Source organism: Callospermophilus lateralis, chromosome 13 (genome assembly GCF_048772815.1).
Source record: "Callospermophilus lateralis isolate mCalLat2 chromosome 13, mCalLat2.hap1, whole genome shotgun sequence".
Taxonomy (NCBI): domain Eukaryota; kingdom Metazoa; phylum Chordata; class Mammalia; order Rodentia; family Sciuridae; genus Callospermophilus; species Callospermophilus lateralis.
In genome coordinates this window covers 8,785,659-8,800,832 of record NC_135317.1, presented here as the reverse complement: position 1 = coordinate 8,800,832, position 15,174 = coordinate 8,785,659, and the positions used below count along the sequence as shown (strand labels likewise).

Below are 15,174 nucleotides of genomic sequence, written 5' to 3'. Positions count from 1 at the left end.
CCACAATGTTTTCTTAACTATTTTTTTATAAGCCTAGTAAATCTTGAAGGACCTGTAATTTATGTTTGAATGTAAGACTAGGCAAGATAGAGATCCAGCATAAGCTAAGAAGTAAGGGAAATTGCTGTAACCATTTTTTGTAAGATTATTTCTTTTTTTTTAAATTGTGAGTTGTAGTTGGACACAATACCTTTATTATGTTTACTTATTTTTATGTGGTGCTGAGGATCCAACCTAACACCTCACACATGCTAGGTGAGCGCTCAACTGTTGAGCCATATCTCCAGCCCCATAAGATTATTCTCTTAAAGCATGGTGTTGTATTTTATATTTTTTTCTAGAGAGTTACTCTTCCTTCTTTATTTTTGTCTCAAGTCTCAGTAGATATGTTTTGAGGGTTTTTGAAATTAGTATTATAAGTTGATTTTTCCCAATGGTTATGCCACAATCCCATCAGTATTTATGACTGATAATCCCCTTCCTTATATGTACTCTGATGCCTTTTAAATTGTACAGTAATTTACTCCCCTTTCCTGGCTCTTACAAAAGCATGTCTGTTATTGTCAAGTGCTGTGATTTAATAATCTGACATTTTAGAAACGTTCTAGTGTTTCATAATAAGGTGGTCCTCCCTCATTGCTTTTTTATCTTCTACAAGTTCTTCATCCTCTTCCTGACTATTGATTCCCTTCATATGTAATTGATTATGGTATTTAATTGTATTTATTAATTCTCATAAGTAGCCTACATGGGAGAGAGCTACTATATTATTAGTACCCATCCACTTGAATTTGTTAACTTGGAAATTTATGTATGAGCCATTTTAGCATATTCTGTGCTTTGAGGAATATTTAGTTACAGTAAGTTAAAAGTATACATGTTTTCCTGAGTGTTTGGGCAAATTCAGGTAGCACTTAATTAGTATTCTAAGAGCTGTCCTGTTCTAAAACAGGAATTATTTAGGAAGTGGTAGATCATAGTCCTTTGTTGCCTTGTTTAAGTTTTTAAAAAATAATCAAATTTGCAAATAAAATTTAAAAGGTCTTTCTTGAATTAGGTCACACATATGTTAGTGTGGAAGAGTGCTAAGATTACTAAATCTGCTTCATTGTTCAACATCTGAAAAGTGAGTTTTGCCTGGTTAATTTAAAAAAGTCACAGTAAAGCCAGAAAATAGGGTCAGTGTCTTAATAAATTACTGAACTTCTGTTTGTGACTTCATTTGCTTAATTAAGTTTATGGTAAATTTCTCAAAGTGATAACAGGAAGGATTTTGCAGTCTCATGCAGTTTAAATTAGACATCACATTCAATATCCCAGTACACAGAGATGCTATTTAATTATTTATGATTTCTCTTATATCAATGCAGTGCCAGGGTGTCCTTATTTAGTACTTTGAATTTTCCATTTTCAAATTACTCAGCCTACCTGAGAGCACTTATGAGTCTGCTCTGTTGGAGGTCCAGTGAGCCTATAGTTATGCCATTAGAAAACACATGTAAGAGGCTAGGGTTGTATCTCAGTGGTAGAACTCTTTTCTAGCACATGTGAGGCACTGGGTTTGATCCTCAGTATGAAATAAAGATAAACAAATAAAATAAATGCATGTTGTCCATTTACAACCACAAAAAAAATTTTAAAAAAGAAAGGAATACATGTAAAGATGAAAAATGGTAAATAAAGGAAAAGTTGTATGATAACTAATGAGAATACTAGTTATTGGGCAGAACGCAAGTCTACAAGTAACCAGTGCAAAGCCTATATCAGTAGGTATAAATGTTGGTTTAAAGTTTAACAAATTCTAGTTAAATATTTGTTTCTTTCCCTTTCTACTTTCATGGTTTAAGGTGATTGCCTGTTAAAATATAATTGATTTACCCACATGCAAATGTTTTAATGAAAGTGTACAGTGTGTCTTTTATTTAAGTCTTTGTTGACTGGCAGTTGGTTCACTTCTTTAACAAACTATCTTTCTCCAAGGAATCCATGTATTACACACATTTTTTTTTTTTTGGCGGGGGAAGGAAACCTGTAGGTCAAAAACAAAGTTGTTGGAATTTGCTTTGAATATTTATTGTTTGGATGAGACCTTATTTGAAAAATTTAGGAAAAAGTATCAGAAAAATATCAGTAATTCCATTTTCAGCTTGCAGGCAGCCAGTGTTCTGGCTATGGAAAAAAAGAAGCTCCCTAAACTGGGAAAGTTTTAAAGAATTTACTTAAGAGGTGATAAATTACCAAAAAATAACCAAATACTAAATAAACAAATAAGTAAAACAAAAAAATAAATGGGGGGTTCAGAGGCTTTGGAAGCATCTGAGGTAGCTCAGGACATGAGGGATCCATAATTCCAAAAAGATAAGAAATGCACTGAGGTAAGTTGGACACTCTTGGAAAGGTAGGGCTTAAAATATGCATGCTGTTGAGATGCAGAGCAGTTATAACACAAAAGAAAAGACTTCAGCTTGTTAACACGTTTTAAGGTCCCACCTTTTCCTGGAACATAGTACTGTTACTAACCTGTATTAGTTTATTAATGCCTCAAATGCATGTGTAATCTTTAGGGTACTAACTCAAAGATTAATAAAGTAGAACCAATAGAGGTAAAATGGAATATCTGAATATATGATTAATGTAATAGAAGGAAGAAAGCAGATAAAATAAGAATACATAAGACTGTACCTTTTTGGAAATTAGATTATCATGGTTCAAGACTCTGTAAATAAACTTTAAAGCATTGAAATGGTGCAATTTAAGGAACAGAACTTTATGGCTTGTAAATCATGTTTTAGAATCTTTTAGAAGAATATGAGATTAGTAGAACAACATTAAATGGAAATGGACAAAATATTCCAATTAAAAGTTATAGACAGGGGCTGGGGATGTGGCTCAAGCGGTAGTGCGCTTGCCTGGCATGCGTGCGGCCCAGGTTCGATCCTCAGCACCACATACAAAAAAAAGATGTTGTGCCCGCCGATAACTAAAAAATAAATATTAAAAAAATTCTCTCTCTCTCTTTGCCTCTCTCTACCTCTCTCTCTCTTTAAAAAATGTTATAGACATAGTGAATTATGGGATGAAGTTGTAGGATGGTGTGGGGCTTGTGATTTTGAACAAACCTGGGTTTGTGTCTTGGAGGCACCACAGCTGCTAAGAGCCTGAAAAATGCCTTGTGAGGAGTCAGTGGTGCCTCTGGTGTTGCACATGATCACCTTTCTATCAGGAGAACAATCATAGACGTGGTGCCAGATGAGATTGCTAAGAAGCCTGGAACACCAATTGTGGTCCAGTAATCATGAAGTAGATCTTTGAAAAACCAATTAATAGTAAATCAGTTACAGAAAAGACAACTCAATTATCACCATCAGTCATTACAGGTAAGGTTCTTTCACAGTCTACCCCTGGAACTCCATCAAAGACGATAACAATATCTGAAAGTGGTGTTATTGCATCAACTTTTAATTTTACAATGCAGGTGCAAAATAAATTAGCCAAATCACCTTTGAAATCACCAAATAAGGCAATGGAATCAGCTGTGCAGACCATCACTGTTGGAGGAGTGAGCATATCACAATTTAAGAAAACTATTTCTCTGGAAATTGCTCCCAATTCCTCTGGAACTTCTGGCAAATGCCCAGCAGATTAAAGTGCCTGAAAGAAAGTTTTGTAATGTCTGATTTGTTACTGACACAAAAGCCAGTATCTTAACCCAACCAGTTAGTCAGAATCCCAGTAAAAGCATTAAGCCTCTTTAGGAAGCAAAGCCAGTGGTTGTTAATACAACCCCAGTGCAAATGTCAGTTCCATTTTTTCAAGCTTATACTATCCAATAAGTTGTCCCCAAATCCATCAATCCAGCTTCATAAATAGTAACTAATAGCCAACCACATCAATGGCTTATCATGCCTCTAACCTCACTGTCATAGATCCAGCCCAACCTCCCTAACCTGCCACTAGGTACTGTCTTGGCACCAGCTCCAGGAACAGGGATTGTGGGTTATGCAGTGCTTCCAGCTCAGTACATTTCTCAGCCACAGCAGTCTTCATATGTGTGTATAGCAGTCAGCTCTAATTTTCCTGGAACATCTGGTATCCAGTCCCAGGCAAGTCTTTCACTCAATGGCATAATCCAATCAGTATCTGCTAGTGGGCCCAGAAAGCCCTGTAATTGTACAAAATCGCTGTTTGGAATTATAATGTGATTGCTTTGTAAATGGCAAATTTTATAACAATGGCAGTTGTACTAACTGTTATAACAATTTGGAACATGAAAATGAAGGGCAAAAAGCAATAAAGGCATGACTTGACAAAAATAAAGAAGATTTTAAGCCAAAGATAGGGAAAGGAAAGAAGGAGAATCATATCAATATCATAGCACGGGATGTAATTGCCAATATCAGGATGTCTTAAAAACTACTGAGTGCTATGGGGCACTGGATATGTAAATGTGTTGGTTGCAAGAATTTTGAAGAAAACCCAGAAAGAAAGGCATGGATGCATTTGGCAGGTGAAGCTAAAGTAAGAGTGCAGCAACAAACAGCAGAAAGTCTAAATTATCTTCTCAGTTTAATTCAGACTTGCTTACTAGGCCAACAGTGGCTTTGAATATTGGAGGAAGAAAATTGCCATTTATTTTCATAACTAAGGAAGTAGTAATTGGCTTCACACCCAGCCATAGCAGGCAGACAAGAAGAGAGAAGCAAAGGCAGCAGCAGAGTGGGTGATTCTTGAGGCATTTGGATGATTTTGATATGCATCATCAACTCTGCAGGAAAAGCAAAAGTGACCCTGGTGCCATGAATTGCTAACTCTTGCACAAGACTGATAAATGGGCCTGTACAGAAACGATAAGGATATTTCACTTTCTGGAAGATAGTTTAACAAGATAGTTCACTGTATTTTAATTCAGTCCTTTTTTGAAAGAAATACGAAATTACAATATTAAAAGAGAAGAAATTTCAAATGAGGAAATGAGAACATTTTAAATCTTAGTTAATTCTATGCCCCTTCTAAATTGGATTTTTTAAAAAACATTTTTCTTTACTGTATTATATAGATTCTTAATTTCCTTAAGAAACAGCCAAAGCAACATTGGTATTGCCCAGTCATTCTTCAGTTTTAGATTTAGACTAAACACAGATAGAATGTCTACATTATCAAATTATGGAACATATTTGAGTGACATCCTGTGTTTAGAAAAGCAATATCATTTTAAGAAAAATTAGATTTTTTAGGGTGAATTCTGGAATCTGCTATTTTTACTTTTGAAAATCAGAAGGAGAAGATATCCCCAGGCACATTTTTAAAATTAAGTAGTTATACTTTAAAAACAAACAAAATATTAAGGTACAGTAAGTGATTTTCAGAGGAGGGAATTTTTTCTTTTTCTTTTTTTTTCAAATTTTTATTTATTTATTTATTTTTCTTTTCCTTTTTCTTTTTTTTTAATTTTTATTGTTGGTTGTTCAAAACATTACATAGTTCTTGATATATCATATTTCACACTTTGATTCAAGTGGGATATGAACTTCCAATTTTACCCCGTATACAGATTGCAGAATCACATCAGTTACACATCCATTGATTTACATATTGCCATACTAGTGTCTGTTGTATTCTGTTGCCTTTCCTATCCTCCACTATCCCCCTCCCCCTCTACCCTCTTCTCTCTCTACCCCTTCTACTGTAATTCATTTCTCCGCCTTGTATTTTTTTCCCTTTCCCCTCACTTCCTCTTGTATGTAATTTTGTATACCCCTGAGGGTCTCCTTCCATTTCCATGCAATTTCCCTTCTCTCTCCCTTTCCCTCCCACCTCTCATCCCTGTTTAATGTTAATCTTCTTCTCATGCTCTTCGTCCCTACTCTGTTCTTAGTTACTCTCCTTATATCAAAGAAGACACTTGGCATTTGTTTTTAAGGGATTGGCTAGCTTCACTGAGCATAATCTGCTCTAATGCCATCCATTTCCCTTCAAATTCTATGATTTTGTCATTTTTTAATGCAGAGTAATACTCCATTGTGTATAAATATCACATTTTTTTTATCCATTTATCTATTGAAGGGCATCTGGATTGGTTCCAGTCTTGCTATTGTGAATTGTGCTGCTATGAACATGGATGTAGGAGTGTCCCTGTAGTATGCTCTTTTTAGGTCTTTAGGGAATAGACCGAGTAAGGGAATAGCTGGGTCAAATGGTGGTTCCATTCCGAGCTTTCCAAGAAATCTTCATACTGCTTTCCAAATTGGCTGCACCAATTTGCAGTCCCACCAGCAATGTACAAGAGTACCATTTTCCCCACATCCTCGCCAGCACTTGTTGTTGTTTGACTTCCTGATGGCTGCCAATCTTACTGGAGTGAGATGGTATCTTAGGGTGGTTTTGATTTGCATTTCTCTGACTGCTAGAGATGGTGAGCATTTTTTCATGTACTTGTTGATTGATTGAATATCCTCCTCTGAGAAATGTCTGTTCAGGTCCTTGGCCCATTTATTGATTGGGATATTTGTTATCTTACTGTCTAATTTTTTGAGTTCTTTGTATACTCCGGATATTAGGGCTCTGTCTGAAGTGTGAGGAGTAAAGATTTGTTCCCAGGATGTAGGCTCCCTGTTTACCTCTTTTATTGTTTCTTTTGCTGAGAAAAAACTTTTTAGTTTGAGTAAGTCCCATTTGTTGATTCTAGCTATTAACTCTTGTGCTATGGGTGTCCTATTGAGGAATTTGGAGCCCGACCCCACAGTATGTAGATCGTAGCAAACTTTTTCTTCTATCAGACACCGTGTCTCTGATTTGATATCAAGTTCCTTGATCCACTTTGAGTTAACTTTTGTGCATGGTGAGAGAAAGGGATTCAGTTTCATTTTGTTGCATATGGATTTCCAGTTTTCCCAGCACCATTTGTTGAAGATGCTATCCTTCCTCCATTGCATGCTTTTAGCCCCTTTATCAAATATAAGATAGTTGTAGTTTTGTGGATTGGTTTCTGTGTCCTCTATTGTGTACCATTGGTCCACCCGCCTGTTTTGGTACCAGTACCATGCTGTTTTTGTTACTATTGCTCTGTAGTATAATTTGAAGTCTCATATCGCTCTACTGCCTGATTCACACTTCCTGCTTAGCATTGTTTTTGCTATTCTGGGTCTTTTATTTTTCCATATGAATTTCATGATCGCTTTCTCTATTTCTACAAGAAATGCCGTTGGGATTTTGATTGGCATTGCATTAAACCTATAGAGAACTTTTGGTAATATCGCCATTTTGATGATGTTGAAGTTTTTCTTTAATGAGGAATGGCTAACATGCTTAGGGATCTCTCCATTTTCTTTCAGAGGTGGCATGTGTTTGATACAATAAATTGTTGAAGTGACCACTGGTTATTGTTAAAATGAGGTATGTGTGAATAGAATTAAACATTATGTAGTGGTAACATAGATCTTCACATAACTATCAAATATAAAATTTATCTGGGATGAGAAATAAGGAATATAGAAGCTGCAACAGATGAGTTTAGGGAAAGAATATTCATCAATACGATTCTCTTTGTAGACATTTGAACTAAATTCTTTCAAACCAATACATGATTCTTACTTTTTTACACATATGGACTGTCTAACAAAGCATTCAAAATTGTAGTGGGATTTGTATTTATAAGGGATGTTTAATATGCCATTATTTTTAACTAGTGAATTGGCAAACTGAAGGTATCTGTGTTTTTAAATAATTGCTAAAATAGCCTAAATCATTTTCAGTAATTTAATAACTGTTAATTTAAGAGCCTTTCAAAAAATAGGATTCCAGATTTTATGACAGGAAAAAACCATGTTGGTATTCAGGCATTCTGTTAGGTACTTTAATCCTCATTAATTATTAGTCTAAGATCATTTCCTTTCTTAAAGGACTCCATAATTGTATGTATTAAATGTATATATATGCTCATATGAAAATGCAAGACATAATAGAAATTAAGTAATCCAGAAGAGGATTCCATTATTCATTAAAGTACCATTTGTTTTAAATTTGGATTTATAAAATTATACTGTAGTAACTTTAAATATAGATATGGCAGACATTCTTAGCACCTGAATATAGTATGTTTAATTAAAATTTGTATAAATGTAAATTAGCATAAGAGATAAAATATCTAATCAGGTTATTTTTTAAAGATTGCAATTAAGTTTTTGGTCTATATCTAAACATTGTTCATTTTGTATATTTTTTGGATTAATTCTAACTGCCTCATTGTGATGTGTATTTATATACAGTGTGCAAAAAAAATGTAAAATTTTGATTATAATTGTAGGTATGTATGCTGGCACTGCTTAAGAATGCCTTGTTTCCAATCAAATGCTACTAGTTTTTGATTTTCAAGAAACTATCTAAAGTCCTAAGCCTTTTTCTTCCCATGTAGTACTCACTAAAAAGCTTTTTGTATTTAGGTATTTGCATCAAATTGCTGAACAAGATTAATAGCCACATTAATTCAACAATTTTAAAAGACTATTTGGGAGGTTTGAGCATATAAGTTTCTAGCTCTGTTTACATCCCAAAGTTGAAAGATTACATTTAGTAGAACTATTCAGATATACTTTTCTATATTGTAAAAACAGGACAGCAAAGTCAATCACACAGAAACATTTATACTATTCTGTGTAAAAAAAATCTCTATATATATGTCATATATATTAGCATAGAGTGCTGCCCTAACATATGGGATGGTTGGGTTTGAGCCATTCCCAGCACAGAGGGAGGAGACAAACTCAGGAATTTTTCACTTGAGTAAACACCATTAACAATTGTGTGCTGTTTTCCAGAAGCATACCTTGAGATTGTATTCCAGAAAGAGCAAAAGTAATAGGTTGGCAAAGTTGTACATATGACTAAGTTGCACGGAAAAGACACTGAGTACATTTCTATTACTACCTGAAAAAGAAATTGTGGTGAGAATTATTGCTAGAAATAAAAACAAAACATTTCATTATGATGAAATTGGGGAGTTTATAAGAAAAATAAAATAATTATGAATTTATATGAATTTAATGACATGGCTTTTATATTTGTAAAGCACAAAATGGAAAATATGTATAAGGAAAAAATAATCCAATTTACAATGTAACCATACATATCTCAACTATTTCAATAAGCCATCATATCAGTCAATGAGAATGTAGAATCTGAACAGTATGATTGATAAATGTACAGAATACTGTTCAAGCTATTGACAAAGTATACAACTGTTTCAAGTGCAGGTGGATCATTTGCCAAAATTGGTCATGGTCCAAGTATAAATTTCAAAGATTTGAAATAATTTAGTAGTATATTCTGACCATTATGCAATTAATCTAGAAATCAATAACAAAAAGATAAATAAAAACCCATAAATCTATGAAAAGAATGAGTTAATTACAATGAAAATTAATAGACTATTCTAAACTGAATAATAATGTAAAAATGAGACCTAACTAAAATTATAGATGCATTAAATATTGTTTATAATGTTTTGGGCCCTAAATACAGAAGAATGACTGAATAATTGACAAGTATTTCAAGAAGATAACAGAGAGTAAATATTAAACACCCAAAAGTGTAGAAAGAAGAAATAATAAAGAAAATAATTTAATTAACTTCAAAGAGACATAAAGTATCAAAGTCATTTAACTGATACGGAAACTTCCTGGAAAAATAGTTTACCATATCTCACATAAGTGCAAAATATGAACTCTCTATTTATTAATAAAATTAAATGATAATTAATATTATTACTTTCATAAAGAGGTCCAGGCCCATGTTACCCTCCTGGACAGTTCTACTGAACAGTTGAGGAAACATTAATACAAATCTTAAACTCTTAGGACAGAGTTTCAGCTGATTTTATGAGGTCCACTTAGAACCCAGATTCTAAAACATGCAAAGACTTCACAAGAAAAGAAAAAGTTTTAATATCCATCATGGCCGTAGATGTAGAAACACTCCAGAAAATAAGAGCAAGTCAAGTCGATCAATATATCAAATATTACAATGAGGTTGGGATTCAAAAATCAATTATGTATCCACCAAACCAATTCTTATTGTCATATACAGAGAGGAATAAAAAAATGGTACCATAAAAATGTTTTAAAATTTTAACACCCATTCATTGTAATACAAGTATGTCAGTAAATTAAGGAAACTTCATTAAACTGGAAGAAATATCAGCAGAATGGAAAACCAATGAAATCTTGAATTCTCTAAGTATACTATTGAATACATGTATTAAAAGTTAACACTTTTAGGTTTGGGCTTGTGGCTCAGTGGTGTAGCACTCATCTAGCATGGATGAGGCACTACAAATAAGAATATATATTTTTTAAAAAATGGACACTTTTAGAATTTAAAAGTGATGGAGATGGGGTTGTAGCTCATTGGTGGAGCTCCTGCCTGATGTGTGAGGCACTGGTTTTGATTCTCAGCACCACATACAAATAAATAAAATAAAAATATTGTATTCATCTACAACTACAAAAGTACTTTAAAAATAGAGAGTGAAGCAAAAACATTTCTCAATATAATTAGTGTTATATTTTTATATGTTAGGAAAAGGTAATTGCAAAATAAAAATTTTAAATGAATCCACTTAAGTAGTATAATAAAACATCATATATCTGGAAATAATTCCAATGAAAGATGTGCAAATTTTTACACAGAAAATTGAATGCAATTTGAGAGAAGTAGAGATGATTTCAAAAGGAGAAATCCCATCTATGTTCATGTACCAAGAGGCTTGACATTACAAAAATTGTAGTTCTTTCCAAACTAACCTATAGATCATTACAGTTTCAATATGAATTTCAGGGGGCTTTCTCTGTTATACATGAAAATTGACAGAGCCGATAGTGGGAATTACAAGAAATGAGGAAGTGCACTATTACAAATATAATATTGAAAAACAAATTTAGAGTCTTTGACTACCAGAAGTTGAGACTTATTTTAATATTGAATAAGTTAGTTTAACTTATTCAACTGTCTTGTGACTTGTACTATCACCTACATAGAAAAATTGGCCCCAGTAGAACATAATGTTGAAGTAGATCCTTGAGTTAGTTTCTTGACACATTAGTACCTGACCTTGCAGGGCAGTGGATCCTCAGTTTGGAATTAGTGTAGGGTCAGCTGGACAGCTACCCAGGGTGGAGGCACAACCCTTGACTCCTCCCTACCTTTTCACACAGAGATCAATACCAGGTGAGTTCTGGCTCTCAGGTGAAATGTAAAACAATGACCTTTCTGAAAACAAAAATGCAGGAGAAAATTTCTGATGAAACACCACCACAATAATCAAGGAAAGATTGGTAAATTGTACCCCACTTAAAATGGTCTGTTCATCCAAGTTGGTGGTAGGAGACTAAGAAAGTGAGACACAGGCTGGAGTAGACATTAGCAGTGCACATATAGGGCAGGGCACCCACAACCAAAAACATGAGTCATCAGACAAATTTGGGCAAATGGAGTGGTGACCAGGGTGGGTCAGAGTGCCTCTGGCAAACAGGACCTGTAACAGTGTGGAGCTTGCCAGGAAGACTGTGGGTCCTTAGGTGTTGTGAGTCAAGTTTTCCCAACCTGTTACCCTTCTGTGGCCCTTCGGAGACTAGCAAACTTAGGTTTTTATAGTTCTCACACCAAGACTTCCAGTCTTGCTCTTGCTCCTCCTCCTGTTTCTGCTTGTGGTGAGAACAGGTAAATGTTTTTTTTCCTTGAAAAGACCAGAGTACAGTAAGGGAAAACACAAATTACTGCACTCAGATATCTATAGGCTCAAAGAGCCCATGGAATATAACTGAGGCACTGGCTTGCCATTCCCCTAGCCTGTGAACAACAGTCAGGTTGGTGTAAAAGCATTGGGGTGATTTCTCTTTTTAAATAACGCACCCTTTGGTGGTTGTCACATGTCCATTAAAATCCTTCAGTAGTTTTCTTCAACACTCCATTTACTTTACTTTGTTCATTAATTCTCCCAGAAACCTGAGTACTCACCAAGAAAAAAAATCACAGATTTGCCTAAAGAGGGCTGTGGAAATAGGTGTTTTAGGATAAGTTCTATTGTTGTATTCTAATTGCATATGAGGCAGTGTTATGACCATGCACCTTGCTACTTGTTTCATGTTTCATATATATATATATATATATATATATATATATATATATATATATATATATATATATATAATTTTAGGTCTTGTTGCCTCCTCACCTAGAGAGGATAAGAGAAAAACTAGCAGAGAATATCAATGAACTGTGGGTTATGAATAAAATTTATATTGGCTGGCAGTATGTTCAGGTGCATGATTTTAAAATATATTTTCAGATTCTGTTAATTCATCTTAATATAAAACCCTTTTTCTCTCATCCTGCTGTGAGGTGACATGAGTCAATTGGATTGATTTTTCCAGCATATTAATTTTTGCATAGGTTTTACTTTAATTTTCTATATGGACTTAGATTATTTGTAGGCTCATTAGTTGCCTAAGTCATTGAAAGTTATCTGTCTTTGGGATGAAAGTTATATTTTAAAATCGAGATTAACAGACAATGGGCAGAGATTTCTGAGCCACTTAAATAATACCTCAAGCCAGAAGTAAAAAATGTAAGTCAATTTTCTTTCCTGTGTCTAATCTTCCTCTCCTCTTAGTTCTAGGTGTACATAGTAGTCCAAGATCGGTGATTAAATGCTTCCAAATGCTGATTTTCTAGACACCTCAGTTTAGAATTTTTCCGTAAATTGAAAGATCTGCTTTTAGTAGAACCTTGTTAATAGTCTCATTTTTATAATATTGTTATTCTAAATATCCCAAAGGTTGTGTTTCTGTGTTATGCTTGATTAAGTATAGAAATTATTCTTCCAAGTAATAGTCTATTGCTTTGATGTCTGAATGAAGAAGATTTATCAAGTGTGACTTGGACCATCACCTACTCCACACCACTCTGTAGTGTTCCTATGGCTTTGTATTCTCACAGAATATCTGGTTGAGTTGTCATTACAGAGCACTGGTTAGGTGTTGTTATTTCTTTATCTGAAGATATAGCTGAGGCTCTTTGCAGAGTTGTTAAATGCCTTTTAAGAAGTTCTATAGCTAGTGAGGAGCATCTTTAGTGCTGAAACCCAGGTTTTCTAACTTACAGTTAGAAAACTTGTCAAAGCATGTTTAGAAAATGAGATCTTTGCATAAACTAAAAAACAGTTAGATGTTTGTTACATCAGCAAACTATTATTTGGTCTCTAGTTTGGTGTTGCATGCATTGACACTTAAAAATTGAGAAAGTAGATAAATGCTTAATAAAAGGAGCTAGAAGTTAAAATCAGTAGGAGAGAGAGATGGTAAATGTGTACACTGTTGATTGCCAGAGGAATTAGACAATATTAACCCAAAGTTTCAAGATTAAGGAAAGATGATTATAGGGTAAGAAGACTGAAAAAATGCTCATGCAGAAAAATAAAAGAGCAACTCCCATGCCCCTGTGGTAAGAGCAGCCATCTTCCCAGGCTGTGCTCAGTGAAGACACTGTCCTTTGCAAGCTCATAAATTACCTGGATAGTTATGCTTTGCAGTGAAGTGTTTGTTATATATCTTCTTGAAAAACTGAGGGAAAGTTCCCATGACTGTTACTCTGGTTGACTCTGGTTCAGTTCCATTCAATGTCATAAGTGCTCTTCCTGCTTTATTCAAAGAAATCTGCATTTCCAGATTCTAAAATGGAAGAGTCACCCAGGCACACACACATATAACACATAGCCCATTGCCTCAAGTTACTATTTCTTGGCCCAAGATGCTTTGAAGGAACTTGAGCCTCATGTGGCTCCAGAAAGAGATTGAGCCCTGGGTCCCTGAAGTCCTGCTGCCATCGGCCCATTTCATGGACTGTGCTCCATAAACACTTCCTTGTGTTTTCTCAGGACCCCTTCTGGTCAATTATTGCTCTGGGCTCTATGGCATCAGCTTGAGTGAGCTGTGAAGTGACAGGTGAGGAGATTTTGCACTCTTCTTTCATTAAACATGTGACTGTTACCCAGCTTGTTTTCAAGACCTTTCCTGAAACTTTCCTTAAGATCTCTCTTATTCTAGAGTAAGGTACTGGCCAGTAATTAGGCTAATTCACAAGTTTGTTATCATTGTAAAAAATGTTTCAAATTATTCAAGTGTGTTTTTAGGAATTTATGATTAGCTTTCTGGTGTGTTAAATTGTTCATTTTCTGTATAGATTTTGTAGTTGATGTGGGATATATTTCACAGGAGCATCATGTAAGGGCTCTGTGTTATGGAATAACATCAGGTGGATTTACTCTGGTATTTATCTGTCCCTTTAACATTTATTGCTTGCCTTCTACTAACCTGGCTATGCTTGGTACTAGGGACACAAATTCTCTTGGCCGAAAGGTGCTCTGTTTACCTTTTAGGACCTTCCTGTTTAGCTCAGTAAAGACACAGGAATAGTTACAGATAGAAAAAGAAGACATAGGACTTAGATTCTGAGAAAGTAGAAGGGTTCCGTGAGATAAATGTTAGCCCTGAGTTCAGTACCAGTTGGCAGCAGTCAGCACAGGACCAGATTCTGGGCAGAGGAAGCAACATTTGTAAAATGAGAAGGGGAAGGAATTGGACATTTGCACTGGTTTCAAGTAGCATAGCAGATAGGACAGTGCTCTGTGTACAAAGTAGTGGGAAGTCTAGCCACTCAGACAGAAGCCATGTCACAGAGGGCTTTGTAAAGTGAGCTTTTATTCGGTAAGGGTTAAGAGCTTATAGAATGCTGAGGAGGGAGGTAATATTCTCAGGTCCCTGCACTGGGGAAGCTGTACTGTCCTGCCCAGGGGATGGGCAGTGAGTTTCCCCTCCTCTGCCTGCCCTTGGAACAGAGGGCATGATTGCAGGAGTTGGTTCAGAATTCAAGAATGCCACATGAAAGGATAGATTCCTGTTTCATTCCAGGCACCAGAGAGGATGGTGGCATTTGTTCTTCTCTGAAGCAGAGGTAAAGGTGGAGTTCCATGCAGGGATTACCTTGGGACTGACACACATTCACTTTTTATTTAATATTTAGATTTAGGATTAGAGATTTCTAGAGCTAACTTTTAAAACTTAGTTTCATGTATAAGTCCATTCATTTGTTATGATTCCTCACTTGTGTTTGCAAAATTTTCCT

At 35.0% G+C, this 15,174-nt stretch overlaps 1 pseudogene; it reads left to right on the top strand.

Annotated features, from left to right (window-relative positions):
* Window positions 1–1,693: 1,693 nt before the first annotated feature.
* On the top strand, window positions 1,694–4,808 carry LOC143379520 (protein lin-54 homolog pseudogene; annotated as a pseudogene).
* Window positions 4,809–15,174: the final 10,366 nt, after the last annotated feature.